Genomic DNA, 17,268 nt, shown 5'->3' with positions numbered 1-17,268 from the left:
GCGACCACGCCCCATGGTCCGCCATTTCTCTCCCCCTCGCTACCCCCCTGCCCCCCCTGCCCCTCCTCGTGACCCCCCTTCCCCCCCCGCCCCTCCACATTCGCAACCCCCCATGCCCCCTCACAACCCCCCATGCCCCCTCACAACCCCCCATGCCCCCTCACAACCCCCCATGCCCCCCCTTTTTCTCCACCTAACGAACCCCCTCTATGCTCCCCCTCACCCCCCCCTTGCCCTCCCTGCCCTCCCCCTCGTGACCCGCCCCCTCACCCCCCATGCCCCGCCCCCCTCCCCCGCTGCTACTTCCGGTCAGGCAGGGGGCGAGTGGAGGCGGCGCGCGCTGTGGATTGTGGGTGGCGAGCGGCTGATTTGGATTCCCGCTCACGGCCACCGTCAGTGGGTCGCGAAATCTTCTGAAGCGGCGGCTCGCTGGGCCTCCTCTACGTCGACTCAGCCTGAAGGTGAGAACCTCGCGCGGTGTGCACACATCAGCAGTGGCGGCGGTGGTGGGGGGAGACAGAGGAGGAGGCGCCTGGCCCACAGCCGTCACGTCCTAGACGCCTGCTGAGTTCACGGCGCTGCTTCAAGCAGAGCCCGGCCCTGCTGCTGCTGCTGATGAGGCGCTGACGGTGGAAACCGGCCCCAGAGTGGCCCTCGTGTTGAGCCATAGCTGATGAGAGGCACTCCCAGACTGCCGTGTGTTTTTATCCCTGGAGGGACGGGTTTGTTGTGGAGGCGAATCGCCTGCTGCTGGAAAAGGCATCCACTAGAGGCCGCTATATAGAGGTATTTGGTCTACTCTTCCACGCTGGTCCGGACGTGTTGGAGCAAAGTGGCCATGCCCACACTTTACCCCATCACACGCAGGGCGTTAGCTCGCTGGACTTGCAATGCAGAGGTGCAGGTTAGATTTCATTCCCACTCACACACCCACCGACACTCACTCAGCCACCTACTCAGCCACTCTCTGGGCATCTATGAAAAAGAGCTTCATAGCTCATCGGATTCCTCCAGCAAAAACATACTGATTCTCACCCACCCACTCAGCCATTCACCCACCCACTCTGGCACTCATCCACCCACCAATTCACTCAGCCACCCACTCGGCCACCCACTCAGCCACCCACTCTCGCACCCACTTCGTCACCGGTCGCCCACTGCCACCCACCCACTTAGTCATCGGTCACCCACTGCCACCGGTAACTCACTCTGTCACCGGTCACTCACTCTGCCACCCACCCACTCTCTCACCAACCCACCGACTCTCTTGCCAACCCACCGACTCTCTCGCCAACCCACCGACTCTCTCGCCAACCCATCCACTCACCCACAGGGAGACACAAGGAGAGAAGGGGACCCACATGGTGTGAGAGTGTATCAGCATCATTGCGGTTGTTGTGGTGGTTATGGTTATATTTGTGGCAGTAGTGTTTATACTTGTGGTTATGTAGCTGGTGGTTATGGTTATATTTGTGGTTATGGCGATTATGGTCGCAGTGATTGTGGTTATATTTGGTGTGGTTATAACCCACGATGTATTTCGTCGAGGATGGATGCCGCCGCGTGCAGGAGTTGGGCGAGGCGGGAGTGAGCCACCTGAAGCGCCCTCCCCGACGGTGGTGAGCCGCCGGGCGGCCGGGGAGTGAGCAGCTCGGCCGGCGTCGCTTCTCCTCCCCCTTCCGGGGCTGCCAACCCCGGTGGTGTTGAGTCGTCCTCCTCTTCCTCCGGAGCCCTGGTACGAGTTTTTCTTCGCGTCTCCATTATAGCGATTCATCTTACTATTTGGCTACTTCTGACGCCAGTTGTAGTGGGTGGAACGGAGAGCGAGACTTCTTACCGAAAGAACCAAAGAGTATGAACTTATATGGTTTATTTAACCTCTTTTTAGTGGTTTGCTATCATTCCCTTTGCACTCATCGTTTTTGTATTGTTTGTTGTTGTGACGTTATGACCCCATGCCCCCTACTGGCACATCTGTGATCAAAGAGCTTTATAGCGCATCGGATTCCTCCAGCACAGAATGAATACCGATTCTTATGATACCGGAATGAACACGTTTGAATTGAATCGCGTACTTTGCTTTAATAGAATAGTTGTGGAATCGATTCTTGTGGAATCTGTTCTCGTGGAATCGAATCATCGATATTAATTACAGAGATTCACCATCGATATTAATTACAGACATTAATCAACGACGTCGCTAGGAGCATCGTGGTGCCGCACTCAGAGTGCAAGCTCGTGGTTTGTTGCTGCTTGCTGCTGCATCTTCGTCTGGGCTCGTGTCTCTTATTCAGCGCGGTTGGCTGCGTACGGTGCGAAAGAAGTTCACGTCTTCTCGCGCGGAGACACGTGCCACACGCCGGCTGATTGTAATTGAAAAACTATAAACTAAACTATTAAGATATATTTTTGTAGTGGTTGAACTTTACACGAACAACTTATGTCTTTCTTCAACCACTTCTTTATTTTCATCGTTAACACGTTCTCCACACTCCACCGTATCCTGGACACCACGGCTCGCTCGCCGTGCTTCGCCCGTCTCGCTCACCACCTTGGTTCCCAGTATCACGTCGCTTTTCTCCGCACACACACACGTCTTCAACTCTATTCCTACGCTCTCTCCACTGCTGGCTATCCTCCTCAGCTCCTCCGCTATACAGCGTCGTCGTACACAGCGAAACCCAATCTCACTTCTCTGTCTCCGCACACCTCGTCTCCAGCTCCTCTATTACTACGCTCTCTCCACTGCTAACTGCTCCGTCTTCTTCAGCTTCACTACGCTCTCTCCACTGCTAACTGCTCCGTCTTCTTCAGCTTCACTACGCTCTCTCCACTGCTAACTGCTCCGTCTTCTTCAGCTTCGCTATCACTATGCTCAGTGCACTGCTAACTGCTTCGTCTTGCTTCAGCTTCGCTATCACCATGCTCCAACTCTCTTCTAAACTCTGTTTCCGAACTCCACGTCTTCACCGCACAGCTCCCAACTCCAATCTCTTCCTCTCTCTCTTTCTCCCCCCAATTTATCCCCATTCTCATTTTCGTTAAGTAATTGGTCCACGTGCCTCCGCACGCCTCGCATCTTCAACCACCTGCCTTTTTCCAGACACCTCGACACCTCCTCGGCCGCAGCAACAGCACCAACCAATCACAGCCCTTCTGGCTTAATTGGCTCGACCGTTACCTCATCACCACAGCCTCTTCACCTGGCTGTCCTAACACGACCCCACTGTTTCCGCCGTCTCCTCAGGCTGACCCCAGATAAACCCCACACTTCTAGATTTAAAGCTTTCGTGACTGCAAGGATCCATACTGTTTGGTTCTATTCGGTAAAGTCACGTAAAAAACAACAACAAATAAAAAAAATCACGACGTTTCGGCCACAACACAAGTGGCCTTCATCAGATGAAGGGACCAGACTGTCTAGAGGACAGCGCTGGAGTGAACACAGCCAAGCTCAGACTGCGACCTTTAAGCTGAGTGAGAGGAAGCAGAGCGCCTTGACAGAGGAATTACCATAAAAATTAGCATTTAATTGGCGGACTTAGCATGATGAGCATTGTACGGGGGGGGGGGGGGGGGCATGTGCAGACCTGCGAGGGGGGGAGGGGGGGGTTTACATATTGATGGTGTGAAAAGGGAATTTAAGCAGCTGCAAAAGTTTGGGATACCACTACTTGAAAAAATATACTGTACCATTGAAAATTAGTTTAATGTTTGGTTTGATTCAGAACATCTTTCCAATGGTTGCTTAATTTGAAACCATCCTCTCGGTTGAAATTGTGTGTGTTTGTAAATCTGAATTGCCTCGTGAACAAATCTCTGATAAAAACCCGTGGGTTTGCAAAGAACCTTGGTATCGGATAAAATTACATCGTAATCACCCACAGTGTTGTAACAGTGATCAGCTACGACAGAAGATTTCGTTCTGCCGTGTTTCAAATCTGATTTGTGCTCGCGAATTCGGTTAGAGACAAGTCGTTTCGTCTCCCCGATATAGCAGTCACCACAGGTGCAGGTGAATTTGTAAACTCCGGGGTACTGTAAGTCAGGAATGACATCCTTCACAAATCAAACCAAACATTAAACTAATTTTCAACGGTACAGTATATTTTTTCAAGTAGTGGTATCCCAAACTTTCGCAGCTGCTTAAATTCCCTTTTCACACCATCAATATGCAAACTCCCCCCCTCCCCCCTCGCAGGTCTGCACATGCCCCCCCCCCTGTACATTGTTCATCATGCTAAGTCCGCCAATTAAATGCAAATTGTTATGCTAATTCCTTCGTCAAGGCGCTCTGCTTCCTCTCACACAGCTTAAAGGTCGCAGTCTGAACTTGGCTGTGTTCACTCCATCGCTGTCCTCTAGACAGTCTGGTCCCTTCACCTGATGACTTTACCGAATAGAACCAAACAGTATGGATCCTTGCAGTCACGAAAGCTTTAAATCTAGAATTGATAACCTCTACGGGGAGGGCTTTCACCTATCTGTTAGAGCTTTTAACAGACAACGGGACAAGAAGTCACAGCTCATCGAGACGCTGACCTTCCTCAAAAGATGCCGCGATCACAAGGTAATACCCATCGCTTTCACACTCACTTCTGCTGCTGTATCTTCTCCGAATTCTAAACAGATTCTGTTTAAGACCAGCCTATCTTTAATCTCAGAGAGGATAAGGCTACTTCAATTTGAACTCGATACTTTAGACAGGACTCTCCTACAAGCTCATTTAATGTTAACAGAAAAAATGTCACCTTCTGATTGGAATCACGTAGACAACATGACTGCTTCTTCTGCTGATTCACTGTCAGTCAAATGTAAATCTAACCTGATTTCTAAATTCAACCACCTATCAAAGAAGAACCCAGTTCCACATATAACAAAACTAGACGTCAACAAAATCGTCATTAATCAGAGTAGCACCCCGATTTCGGACAATCTGAAAACAGTACTGGCTAGAGGGCTGAATTTTGCTGCGACCCCAAAACACATACCAGTAGATGATATCATCTCTCAGGTCGATGTAGCCCTCAAAGGCGTAGGACACATCCAAGCAGACGTTGCGAGAGCTGCAATAGCCACTATTCTTAAGAATGCTAAGAAACCCATTAGTAACATCAGCAAAAATGAACGCTCTGAACTCGCGAATTAAAAAAACAGAAGTGATTTAGTCATCCTCTCAGCCGATAAAGGCAACGCTACTGTAAATATGGCTAAAGATTCATACAACAACAAAATCCAGAATCTGCTCAACGATGGAAGTTACTCAAAAATCAAAAATAACCCTACTAATAGCCTAGCGATAAAAAAACAACAAGATCATCACAAGTTCGACCTCCCTAATCGACCCAACTAAACGTCCCTCCCTAAAACCTTCTGCTGCAAGACCCCCTAGATTCTATGGTCTTCCCAAGATTCATAAAGAAGGCACCCCACTACGACCCATCGTATCCACGATCAACTCCCCTACCTATAGACTAGCCCGTTTTCTGTCAGATACCTTGCTGTCTTATACTGGCAAGACCGCCTCAGCAGTACTTAACTCAGCACAATTGGTCTCTATGGTCAAAGACGTTGTACTGTCCCCTGACCATATCCTTGTCAGCTTCGATGTGGTCTCTTTGTTCACCAAGGTCCCAGACCTGATACCATTGAAATAATTGAAAATTTGGTCCAATATGGACTAGACCCCGATACACCTGCACTGGTTAGGCACTGCCTCAACGATAACCTACTTTACTTGAATGGCTCCTTCTATAAACAAAATGAGGGTACCCCCATGGGATCCCCCTTGTCACCAGTGATAGCCAATATTTTCATGGAGAAATTTGAATCAGACGCCATCCAGACTTCCACCCTCAGACCTTCCCTGTGGATGAGATATGTAGACGACACTTTCCTCATTTGGCCACATGGCCTCCCGGCTTTGAACCTTTTCCTAGACCACATTAATTCCAGACACCCCGCCATCAAATTCACCATGGAAGTGGAGAAAGATGGCAAGCTGCTATTCTTGGATGTTCTGTTTGAGAGGAGACCTGATGGCTCATTGGGACATTCTGTCTACAGGAAACCCACCCACACAGATTCCTACTTGAAACCTGATTCCCATCACCACCCGATGCAAAAGAATTATCTCATCAAAACGTTATACCACAGGGCTCATTGCATTTCGGACCAACACCACCTGACCAGTGAATTAAAACATGTACATCTGACCCTAAAAAGGAATGGATACTCTGATCTGTACCATCCGCCAAGCTGTTTCTCCCTCCATACAAAAACAACCACTTGATACTCCAATCAAAACCATCACACTACCATATCTAGCAGGTGTTACTAAAAAGATCTCCAAAATTCTAAGCAAACACAAGATCCTGGTCCGGTTCAATACAGTACACAAAATCCGTGACCTGATCCCTTCCGTGAAGGATGTCATTCCTGACTTACGGTACCCCGGAGTTTACAAATTGACCTGCACCTGTGGTGACTGCTATATCGGGGAGACGAAACGACATGTCTCTGACCGAATTCGCGAGCACAAATCAGATTTGAAACACGGCAGAACGAATTCTTCTGCCGTAGCTGATCACTGTTACAACACTGTGGGTGATCACGATATAATGTTCTCCGATACCAAGGTTCTTTGCAAACCCACGGGTTTTTATCAGACATTTGTTAACGAGGCAATTCAGATTTACAAATACAGACACAATTTCAACTGAGAGGATGGTTTCAAATTAAGCAACCATTGGAAAGATCTTCTGAATCAACCCAAACATTAAACTAATTTTCAATGGTACAGTATATTTTTTCAAGTAGTGGTATCCCAAACTTTCGCAGCTGCTTAAATTCCTTTTCACACCATCAATATGTAAACTCCTCCCCTCGCAGGTCTTCACATGCTCCCCCCCTGTACATTATTCATCATGCTAAGTCCGCCAATTAAATGCAAATTTTTATGCTAATTCCTTTGTCAAGGTGTTCTGCGTCCTCTCACACAGCTTAAAGGTCGCAGTCTGAGCTTGGCTGTGTTCACTCCAGCGCTGTCCTCTAGACAGTCTGGTCCCTTCACCTGATGAAGGCCACTTGTGTTGTAGCCGAAACGTCGTGATTTTTTTCATTTTTTGTTGTTTTTTACGTGACTTTGCCAAATAGAACCAAACAGTATAAACCCCACACTGGCCGTGTGATCAATACAATCACGCAGTTTCCCCAGCACACCTTCCTACTCCACTACATCTTTACCAGGTAAGTCCCCACTGAGCTATGTAGCTTTCTTTTTTTCAGAAGCCACCTGGCCATCACAAATGATAGCCCAAGGGTGATTGTTACATTGGGGAAACGAAACGATATATCTTGAACCGTGTCCGTGAGCACAAGGCAGATCTGAAACATGGCAGAACCAATACCTCTGCCATAGCTGACCATTGTTATAACGCTGTGGGCTCGCATGATATTGTTTTTTTCCGAGACCAAGGTGCTCTGCAAACCTTCGGGCTACTAGCAAAGGTTTGTTCATGAAGCCATCCAGATGTATAAACACAGACATATCTTCAACCGAGAAAATTGATTCAAATTGAGCAATCATTGGAAAGATGTTATTAACCAGGTAAAACCTTAACTGCTTCATGGTGTTGCCTTCACTTTCCGCATCTCCAATTTCTTCAGCTTCCCACTCCCCTCCCCATACCCCCCCCCCCCTCTTTCTCTCCTCCCTGGCTCCTCCCCCCTTCTCTTACCTATATAGTCTCTTGCTTACAGCAGCTCTTTTGCCCACTTCAGCAATTGTTTCTTGCTGTGGTTTGTCCCACCTGATGATGGACGCTTGTGTTGTGCCCGAAGCATCGTGATTTAATTTATTTTATATTTTATGCCTATGTGACTTTACCGAAAGAACCAAAGAGTATAGCCCAAGGGAGTTTGTGTAGGTGGGAGCGGTGGTGTAGCACAGTAGGGGGCACAGGTGGTGCATCGGCCAGTCATCTCAGTCAAGCAACCAATGGCAACCTGGGTCTGTCTGTCTGTGACCTCCTGCTGCCAGCGGGCGTTCGACGCTTCATGTGGCCTTAACCTGCACGTAGCCTGGCACGAGCGCCGTGGTGACATCACCACTTCGTGGCGAATGGCGGTTGTTGTTTATGGTCGTCTCACGGTTAGCGCTACGCTGCACTACGAACCCAGCGACCCGAGTTCAATTCCCGCTCACGGCCAACACTGGTGACGATTCCGTTCCTGGGCCTCCCCTTGGTCGACTCAGCCTCAAATGAGTACCTGGTGCATTGTGTAAACATCGCCACTGGGGAGATAAAGGCGGACGGATGTGGTGCTGGCCACACACCCCCCTTCGTGTATCAAAGGTGCTGCTCGTTAACAGCACTTGCACCCGACAGTCCTGTCGAAGGCTACATGGGGGATCTTTGTCTTTGTTTGGTGGTGCAGCTGAGCAGGCGCAACTGCACAGCGAGTACCTCTACCGCAAGGCGCACGAGGCCAAGAAGATTTTCATGGAGGAGAAGGCACGGCTCAAGAGGGCGCTCGATGGTAACGGGCAGCGAGAAGGATCTAGAGATGGGCTCACGACGACAAGACGGACGAGAGACAGCGAGACAGACTAGAGACGGATCTAGAGACAATGAGACACGCAAGATGGACTAAGATGGGACAAGACGGTCTGACAATACAGGCGAGAAGAAAACCGCGCTTGGAAAGTGTTTCCGAATGAATCCATGCGTGCGCATGATTTTCCTTCCTTGTTAATTCTCCTCCGCCCGACCCACACCCACTGCCCCCCCTCCCCCGTCCCCTGACGTCGTCACCGTAGAAAACCTGGTGCTGCCTATGGACCTGCGGTGGGAGGCGCTTGAACTCCAGAAGGCCGTGGAGTTCGACGACCAGAGAGGGGAGGGTGAGCTCACATCCCTCACCATCGGGTCTCCTCGCATCTCTCTCTCTCTTCCTTCCTGCGAGACTCTCGAGGCAGGGGGATACGCGTCGCGCGTCTCCGCCCGCTAGACACGCCGAGTCGGCGCGCATCCACGGCTCGTCGTCGGTCCTTCCTGCCAAGCGGTGGCACCGTGTTTTGCCGCAGAGGTTCGCGGTTCGAGAACGGCGGGCCCTCAACCCCCCCCCCCCCCCCACCGGTTTAATGGGTTTAATGCCGCAGTTGCGTTGACCGTAAATACCGCACGGCGATTGCTTCCCAAGTGGACTTTGAAAAATCCCGTGGCGTGAACGCGGAAAAGAGTCCGCCGTGTGTGTGTGGTGGCTGGCGTAAATTTTGGTCGAATGTCGAATGAAGGCGGTGGTCACCACATCACGTGTACTTCTGGAGCGGTCTTCCTTCTGGAGCAGCCTTCCTTACAATATTAGGAAGCCATTGGAGCTTTGCACTTTTAAATCATCGACTAGATTGACAAACTCATTTCTTGAGAACTGCTTTTTGTGGTTAGTTTGTCACACTTCCGATTACCACGGTTGGCTATGTGCTGTAACAAAGAGGTTTAACATACACTGACCCACTCATTCACTCACTCATCATCTTACTCAATTTACCCACTCAACCGCCATATCAATCACCTACTCTTGCAATTGGGACTCTTCCAGGTCTCATTAGTGCTCAGCTGGCTACACAAAATCAACGCGATCACTGCAGAGTGATATTCTAAAACATTCCTGGTCGCTCCTTCCATCCACCCATACACACACCTTCACTCACCCGCACGGGGAAGTATGACAAATGATCACCTACCCTCTCTGTCCCCCCTGCCCCATCTACCCCCTCTCTCTATCCACACCCCCCCCCCCCCGTGTCAGTAGGAGTGAGCAGCCACATGGATGACGAATACCGCTGAGCCGGCGTGAAGGACCCACACATCATGGCGACGACCTCACGCGACCCCAGCTCCCTCCTCAAGCAGTTCATCAAGGTGCGGGCACGGGGTCACAGGGGCTACAGGGTTTGGGGTCACACGAGGAATGTGGGTCCTCGTGTATTGCGTGTGTACAAGCGCGCAAAGACAGAGGTCCCCCATATAGCCTTAACAGGTTTTTGGGACAGGTGCTGTTTGCGAGGGTGTAGGTGGCTAGCACCACAACTGGCCACCTTTATCTCTCTGGTAATGATGTTTAAACACCGCACTAGGTACTCGTTTGAGGCTGAGTTGATCTAGGGGAGGCCCAGGACCAGTTCAGATAATCGCCACTGGTGTTGGCCATGAACGGAAATAAACCTCGGGTCACTAGGTTTGTGGGGCAGCATGCTAACTGCTAAATTACCGCACACACACACGTGTTCTCTATCGGCTTTAGAATCAGTTCCTTGCACCTCACACGAGTCGTGTCGACCAATCATCGGGCTTGTGCAGTGTGAGACAACTCGCATCCGTTGAGTTAACCAGAAGAAATCTGGTTGTTGATGAAAGGTGGAGGCTGTGTGGGGGGGGGGGGGGGGTCGTAAGTGGTGGAGCGTTGGACACTTTGGTTTGGTGCATGCAGCTTTTGTCAACTTCATTCCTCGCGATTCAGTCCGCCTTTTCGCGATGACCGATCCTTTCCATTCATCGAAAATGTATCTACTGTAGCACTACGCACGGTCGGTGGTCACGGAAAGATGTACCATTGGGGGCGCCACTGTGGCGAGATGTTAACTCCCTCACCTGGTATACAGGAGGTCGCAGGTTCAATCCTGACCCTGATGCCTGCTGTATATTTGGAGTTGCGTGCCTCTTTCCGAGGAGTCGCGTGGATTTCTCTCCAGGTCCTCCGGTTTTTCCCTCCGCATTTAGAATCAACGTCCGTTTAAGAGTATTTGGCTGCTATAAATTTCCACATGGCGATAAGCCACTTAGTTGAGCTATGATTTGTGGCCAGGTCGCTTCTGGAAAAGAGCTGCATAGCTCAGTGGGCCTTACCTGGTAAAATAAAAATAGTAAAGTTTTTCCAATGGTGCATCCCAGTTGTGCCAACACGGGGTTTGGCGACCCCGTATACCGGCACGGCTCGGCTCGGCTTCCGCAATGGAAAAAACAAACAACACAACCCGAGTCGGATACAGTGGGGGGGCGGGGCAGTGGGGGGGGCGAAAGCAGCGTGGCCGGGACGGACGCCGGTGGGAAGAGCGGACTCGGCGTGTGACCGCTTGCTGTCATGTTACCACACCACCACCACCCTCCCACCACCACCGCAGGAGATGAAGCTGATCCTGCCGAACGCTCAGCCGATGAACCACGGAGGCCACAAGCTGCAGGCGCTGGTGTGGGCGTGCTGCGCCAACGCCGTCAACGACTTCATCGTCCTGCATGAGCACCGCGGTATGCCAGGCACGCGCACGCACCGCAGTCGACAAAGCTCCCCCGTGTAGCCTTTAACAGGCTGTCAGGGCAAGTGCTGTTTGTCGAGCGACCTACGAAGGCCGGCAGGGCACACGGCGGGGTGGGTGGTGTGGTCATTACCGCATCTGGCCCCTTTTGTCTCCCCACTGTCGATGCTTGGACACACCGGAAATCGAAGTCAGGTCACCGGATTTGTAGTGTAATGAGATAGCCACTCCGCTCCCGCTCCCCGGTGTGATGCATGGTGTGACGTGTGTGATGCGGTGCAACAGACGGGGATGGAGGTGTATTTAGCTGTGCGTACGATGTGCGGTGTGTAGTATGACGCTGCAGACATGGAATTGTGGTGTTTTAACTGTGTATGTGGTGTGATGTGGTATGATGCCGCAGATGGAAGGGCAGTCTGTTTAACTCTCCAGTACAGTCTGTGTGACACCTGTGGTGTGTCTAACTTTCCGGCATGCTGTTCATGTGACACGTGGTACGATACCACGGTGTACTTGACACTCTCGAGCGTGGTGATGCGGCACGACATCCGGACGTGGACATGATGTCCGAGGCATTCCCACACCTCGTGATGCACAACTTCACGTCGCGACTCGGAAAGAGGGTGCGTGCGGGCACCGTGCCAGTCTCACCCACATCTTCCTCCCCCATCCCCAAAGCACAAAGATCCCTCGTATAGGCTATAACCCTTTCTCATTTCCATGATGTACATATACGTCGTCGAAACGGAACCGTAAGAAAAACTCAAGTACGTCTTCTGACCTGAAGACATACCTTTTGCTCCCATAAGACTATGCGGGAGGGCGTGTGGCACAGTTTTGTTCCATAGAGTGCCGGTCGTGTCACTACGGTTCTCTGCGGTGAGGGCAACGCCTTTTAAAAACAGCAGCGCTACGCCTCTATAAATAAAATTAACGCCGAGCCGCTCGCGCGTACCGAGATTCAGCGGTGAACGTGACACCTACCACCCGGCAACTTGCAGATGTCTCGGAATGGGAAAGAGTGAGCAGACTTTTGGGCCAGGTGCTGTGTGTCCGCCTGTATATTCGGAGTTTGCATGTTCTCCTCCTGGTCACTTTGATTTTTCTCCGGGTCCTCCGGGTTTTTCCCTACACATTTAGAAACTTGAATTTCGAGTATTTTGCTGCTATACATTTTTATGTGAAAAAGAGCTACATAGCTCAGTGGTAAAATAAAAATAGTTTCGTTTTACTTTAGTTTTCGAGCAACAGCACAGAGTTTTTATTTAACGCCATCTCTGAAGCTGAAGGGGCGTAATGTTGTTCATTTGTTAATGCATCCGCAGTTTTAAACAGGGTGGCCGCTGGCCTCTAACTGGCAAACGTCTGCGAGGACACGTAATGAGAGTCCAGCGCCGTCCGTGTGACTTGCCGCGACCCCTCCCGTGACTTCTGTGCCCCCCTTCCCCCCTCCCAACAGGCACAACGTCTACAAGCGCGACGGCAAGGACATCGAGTTGAAGGAGGTGGGACCGTGATTCGAGATGGAGCGTAAGTCTGCCTGACACATTGTTACTCGTCTCCACTTTACACCCCTGCAGAGGCGGTGGAAATTCCACATTCCTTGTGGACTTCCCTACGAAGTGGTTGTAAATTTTATCGACCCCTGAGAGGATGATGGGCTGAATGTAAGAGTCTAGCCTCGGGCTAGGTGGCCCGCGGGTGACTTGTAGAGCGGATCGGAACTTGAGTCGGTGGGGTCGCTGCTCTGGTCGCATTCGCTGTACCGTGACCCGACTCGCATTCCCCCACCCCGGATGCGATGTGTAAATTCAAATATGATCGGACGTAATGCTGGCCACCCACACCCACCCCTTGGTGTGCCGTGCTGGCTTTCCTACATGCTAACACACGAACAGCGCTTTTCCCACGCCGTCTGTTAAAGGCTGCATGGGGGGGATCTTTGCTTTTGTGTGTCGCGCAGTCTACGAGATTAAACTGGGCACGCTGGACAACGCGGCCACCGCCGAGGTGGAGTGGCCTTGGCGACCGTACATGAACACGGCGAAGAAGAGGAAGTTCCTGAGCGTGGAGTGAGGGAGGGGGACGACTTCCCCCCCCCCCCCCACGGGCCTGGGGGGAGGGGCATTGGGGGGGGGGTTGTCCCTGGAAAGCCGGAGTTGGAGTCGAACCTCGCGGCGCTCTCCGCCGAGGCTCGAGACGTTGAGGAGAGGTCGCCGCGTGGATAGGGCAGTGCGTGAATCGCTGTTCCAACCCTCGTCACACACGTGCATCATACGCGTCACACACACATTGCGGATGTACATTTATCAAACACAAACATGCACATCGTCGCATGCGTCGCACACAGAAGCACACAATTGCACAAAAAGACAAAGGTACTCCGTATCGCCGTTAACAGATTGCTGGGGCAAGTGCTGTTAACGGGTAGCACCTATGATGGCCGGCATGGCACAGAAGTGGTTGTGTGGCCAGCCCCACGTCTGGCTGCCTTTGTCCTCCCCAGTTTTGCGATGTTATACACACCCCACACCACGTACTCAGATGGCTGAGTTCGTAGTGCGCTAACTGCTGCACCACCGCTCCCCAAACGGTGTACATACACGCGTACACAAAACGAAACATTAACATTTATTTAAGTAACAAAAAAGAAAATACCAAGTCAGGCAGATGGAGAAAGTGGCGTGTCGCCGTGCACAGCACCGCTCTCGTAGCTACTCACCTAGGGTGGGAGCTCTTGGCTTCAATGCCACCCGGGATGTTTAGATGTGAAAACCTGCCATAAATAATATTTTTGGGAAGTCACAAGCGCCTTAAGTTGCATCTCATCTCGACCATTTTAATGGGCACCCCCCCCCCCCCTGTAGCTGTCCCCCTGTGGCACAAAATAAACTAACAAAACTAATCTCTTTTTATTTTACCAGGTAAGGCCCACTCAGCTGTATAGCTCTCTTTCAGGAACGACCGGGCCACAAATGAAAGCGCTATAAAGTGGCTTGTCACGCAGAAATATATAGCAGCCAAATACTTTTAAACGCATGTTTCTAAATGTGGAGGGAAAAACCGAAGGACCCAGAGAAAAATCCACGCGGTCACGGGGAGAACATGCAAACTCCAGATATACAGGCGTCGGGATTTAACCCACGACCTCTATACCAGGCGAGGCCCCAAGGTGAATCAGCACTTGGCCTGCGAGCGGGTATTATTAGTCTGTCAGTAGGGGGTAATGATTCCGGATTTCAGTCTCAATTGAAACTGAAATCTGGAACACTTTTGTCATATTTTGCTCGTATAAGTGTGTTCATAAAATACAAGTTTGGTCATTGAGAGAGTTATAAATGTCCTATACGCATTTCATGTTTATTGTGTTTTTTGTATTTAATGTATGAAGAAAATACAATTTTGTATATGCTACAGTATGTTTCACACGTTATTCAGTGACACTGCATATGACGGGCAATGTTTGGGGCAATCGGCCTTCAACATGGAAAATACATAGAGGCCACATGATCCGTGGCCACCGCCACTTCAACCGTGGCCCCACCACTTCAACCGTGGCCCCATTGGCACGTTGATGTGTGGCTCTGCCTTCACCTGTGGTGAGAATGAGACCAGAAAAATTACAGGAGGCCGACTCCATATGAGTCCGTCACGCTCTGGATCTCACTAATGGGACGTCGGATGAAAATAAAACATGGAAGCGACAAGTTTCTTCTCTGGCGAGGACATTCCCGCAAGATTGCCACCTTTCCCAATTAATGGAATTTGCCCCAACATCACCCTGATCCAAACCAGCGGGAGCTGAAATCTTCCAGAAGGTTCAGGATTTATTGGTACAATCGTTCGGATGTTGGTGTCCGCATGGACTTGCATTTAAAACCCCCGGTCCGCTTGACGTCTTTTAAACAATACCTGTGGTCGGGTCCGCTCCCCCACCTTTCTATCCCCTGCTTTTTTTTTATAACCGGTGTAGTATATGTTGACGGTGTGTGCGTGTATCACAACGCGATGTAACCGGGCCCTCGAATTGCCTCAAGAAATGAATAAACAACACCTGTCGCTTTGCTGTTGTGATGTCACCACGAGGCGCCGAATGACGGTGGGACGGCGTCGTCGCACTCGTCGAGTGGACAAGGGCTCCGTGAAATGACGATGCGGATTGCGCCAAGCGTATAGAGGTCGCCGATTGCACGCCGCTGTGGCTCAAACACTCGTGGGTCCACCTCAAAGTTCCTGTGCCCATTTGAACCTCATTGCCTGCGATGATGCTGCTGCTGCCATGGAAGAACACACGTGGCGCCCTCTTGTCTCTCCATGTTGTCTTTCACGTCCCATCGCAGTTTTCAGGTCACTTGATGTTTACAGCCTCCGGTAAGGAGGCAGTGAGGTTCAGCCGCTCCATTTTTCTTCCTTTAGTGCACAGTACCGTACACGGATACGGGCACAGTACAACACCGTAGCTTTATTGATTGTTCAACAAAAAAGACCATCCCTCGCCCAATCTAGTTACCTATACGGTGTAATATATGGCGAGACATTTGTTAACGTAAAAAAAATGGAACTGTAATGCTGAAAATTATACTCCATGAAACTCGGGGTTTTATGGAGTATCTGAGGGCTTCTCAACGCTTCATGACTCGCCCCCACTGATGCCCTCTTCTCCCCACTACTACTGACGATTGTATGTAGGGTGTGTAGGCATTTACTTCCGACTGTTGTATGTAGGGTGGTGGTGGTGGTGGTGGGAGTAAATGAGATTTAAAACTGGGTGCTTAACTTGAACTCACCACCACTCACATCATGTATGCACTCATCCGCCATCTTGCTCACTGACCCTGTTTCCGTGTTGATGGTGTGAGTCCGTATTGATGCTGTGAGTCTGTTGATCGTGTGAGTCTGTTGATGCTGTGAGTCCGTGTTGATGGCTCGGGGGCACGGTACAGAGGGGCAGTACAACTGTAGAGTAATAGTTGTCCAGCAGCGGTAACTGCGGTGGACGGGGAGTACACACGCCAGTGAGCCTCATGCGGGTTTGTCAGCAGGGCGGAGGCACTGGGGCAAGGATCACAGAGACCCTCCCTGGAAGACACTGGAACCCGCTCGTGGGTTGGAGAAGGGAGGCGCGGTCAGGGCGGAGCCAGGCCGCGCCGAGTCGGATAAAAGCAGCGGAGAGCGAGAGCTCGTGGTTGCAGGTTCTGGGAAGTGGAGTCGTCTCGTCGGCACTGTCGTCTTTGCCGACTTGGTCGCTGCCGTCTTCACTAGATAATTGGGCGGCCAGATAGTTGTTGGCTGTCTCGGTCGATGCCGTCAGTGTAACATGGTGGGGGTTGTGTCTAAGCTAGGCTATTTGACTGGGAGAAGCGAGGGCGAGTCTGTGAACCTGATGGTGTTAAATAAGGAAGGTGCGGAAGGTACGGGAGAGGATGAGGAAGATCGTGGGATGGATGGGGGAGGATGAGAAGATAGTGGGAGGGACGGGGGAGGAAGGAGGTGGGAGGGATGTGAGAGAAAGAAGGAGATAGCGGGGGGGACGGGAGAGGAAGAGGGAGATGGTGGGAGGGAAGGGGGTGGAAGAGGGAGATAGTGGCAGGAAAGGGGAATGAAGAGGGAGATAGTTGGAGCGACTGGGGAAGTAGAGGGAGATAGTGGGAGTTATTTGGGAGGATTAGGCAGATCGGTTAGAGTAAGAAGGTGATAGTGGGAAGGAAGAGGGAGAGAGTGCGAGGGATTGGAGATGCAGAGGGAGATAGTGGGAAGGATGGGGGAAGAAAAGGGAGATAGTGCGAGGGACGGGAGAAGAGGGAGATAGTAGAGCCAAGTGGGAGGAAGAGGGAGATAGTGGAAGGTACTGGGGAGGAAGTGGGAGATGGTGGGAGGGACGAGGGAGGAAGAGGGAGATGGTGGGACGGATTGGAGAGGTAGATAGTGGGAGGGACGCGGGAAGAAGAGGG

General features: G+C 51.2%; 2 long non-coding RNA genes across 2 annotated transcripts; both read left to right on the top strand.

Annotated features, from left to right (window-relative positions):
- Positions 1–365: 365 nt before the first annotated feature.
- LOC142905939 (uncharacterized) lies at positions 366–8,932 on the top strand. Its single transcript, XR_012929960.1, has 3 exons — positions 366–1,735; positions 8,440–8,541; positions 8,822–8,932. It is a non-coding gene; the product is annotated as an uncharacterized LOC142905939 (long non-coding RNA).
- A 3,839-nt stretch (positions 8,933–12,771) lies between these two features.
- LOC142905801 (uncharacterized) lies at positions 12,772–15,381 on the top strand. Its single transcript, XR_012929810.1, has 2 exons — positions 12,772–12,847; positions 13,281–15,381. It is a non-coding gene; the product is annotated as an uncharacterized LOC142905801 (long non-coding RNA).
- The last annotated feature ends 1,887 nt before the right edge of the window (positions 15,382–17,268 follow it).

The sequence above is a fragment of the Petromyzon marinus genome, chromosome 59 (genome assembly GCF_048934315.1).
Source record: "Petromyzon marinus isolate PM22_M1 ecotype Great Lakes invasive population chromosome 59, UKy_Petmar_22M1.pri1.0, whole genome shotgun sequence".
Lineage (NCBI taxonomy): Eukaryota > Metazoa > Chordata > Hyperoartia > Petromyzontiformes > Petromyzontidae > Petromyzon > Petromyzon marinus.
This window is presented reverse-complemented; position numbering and strand designations above follow the sequence as displayed.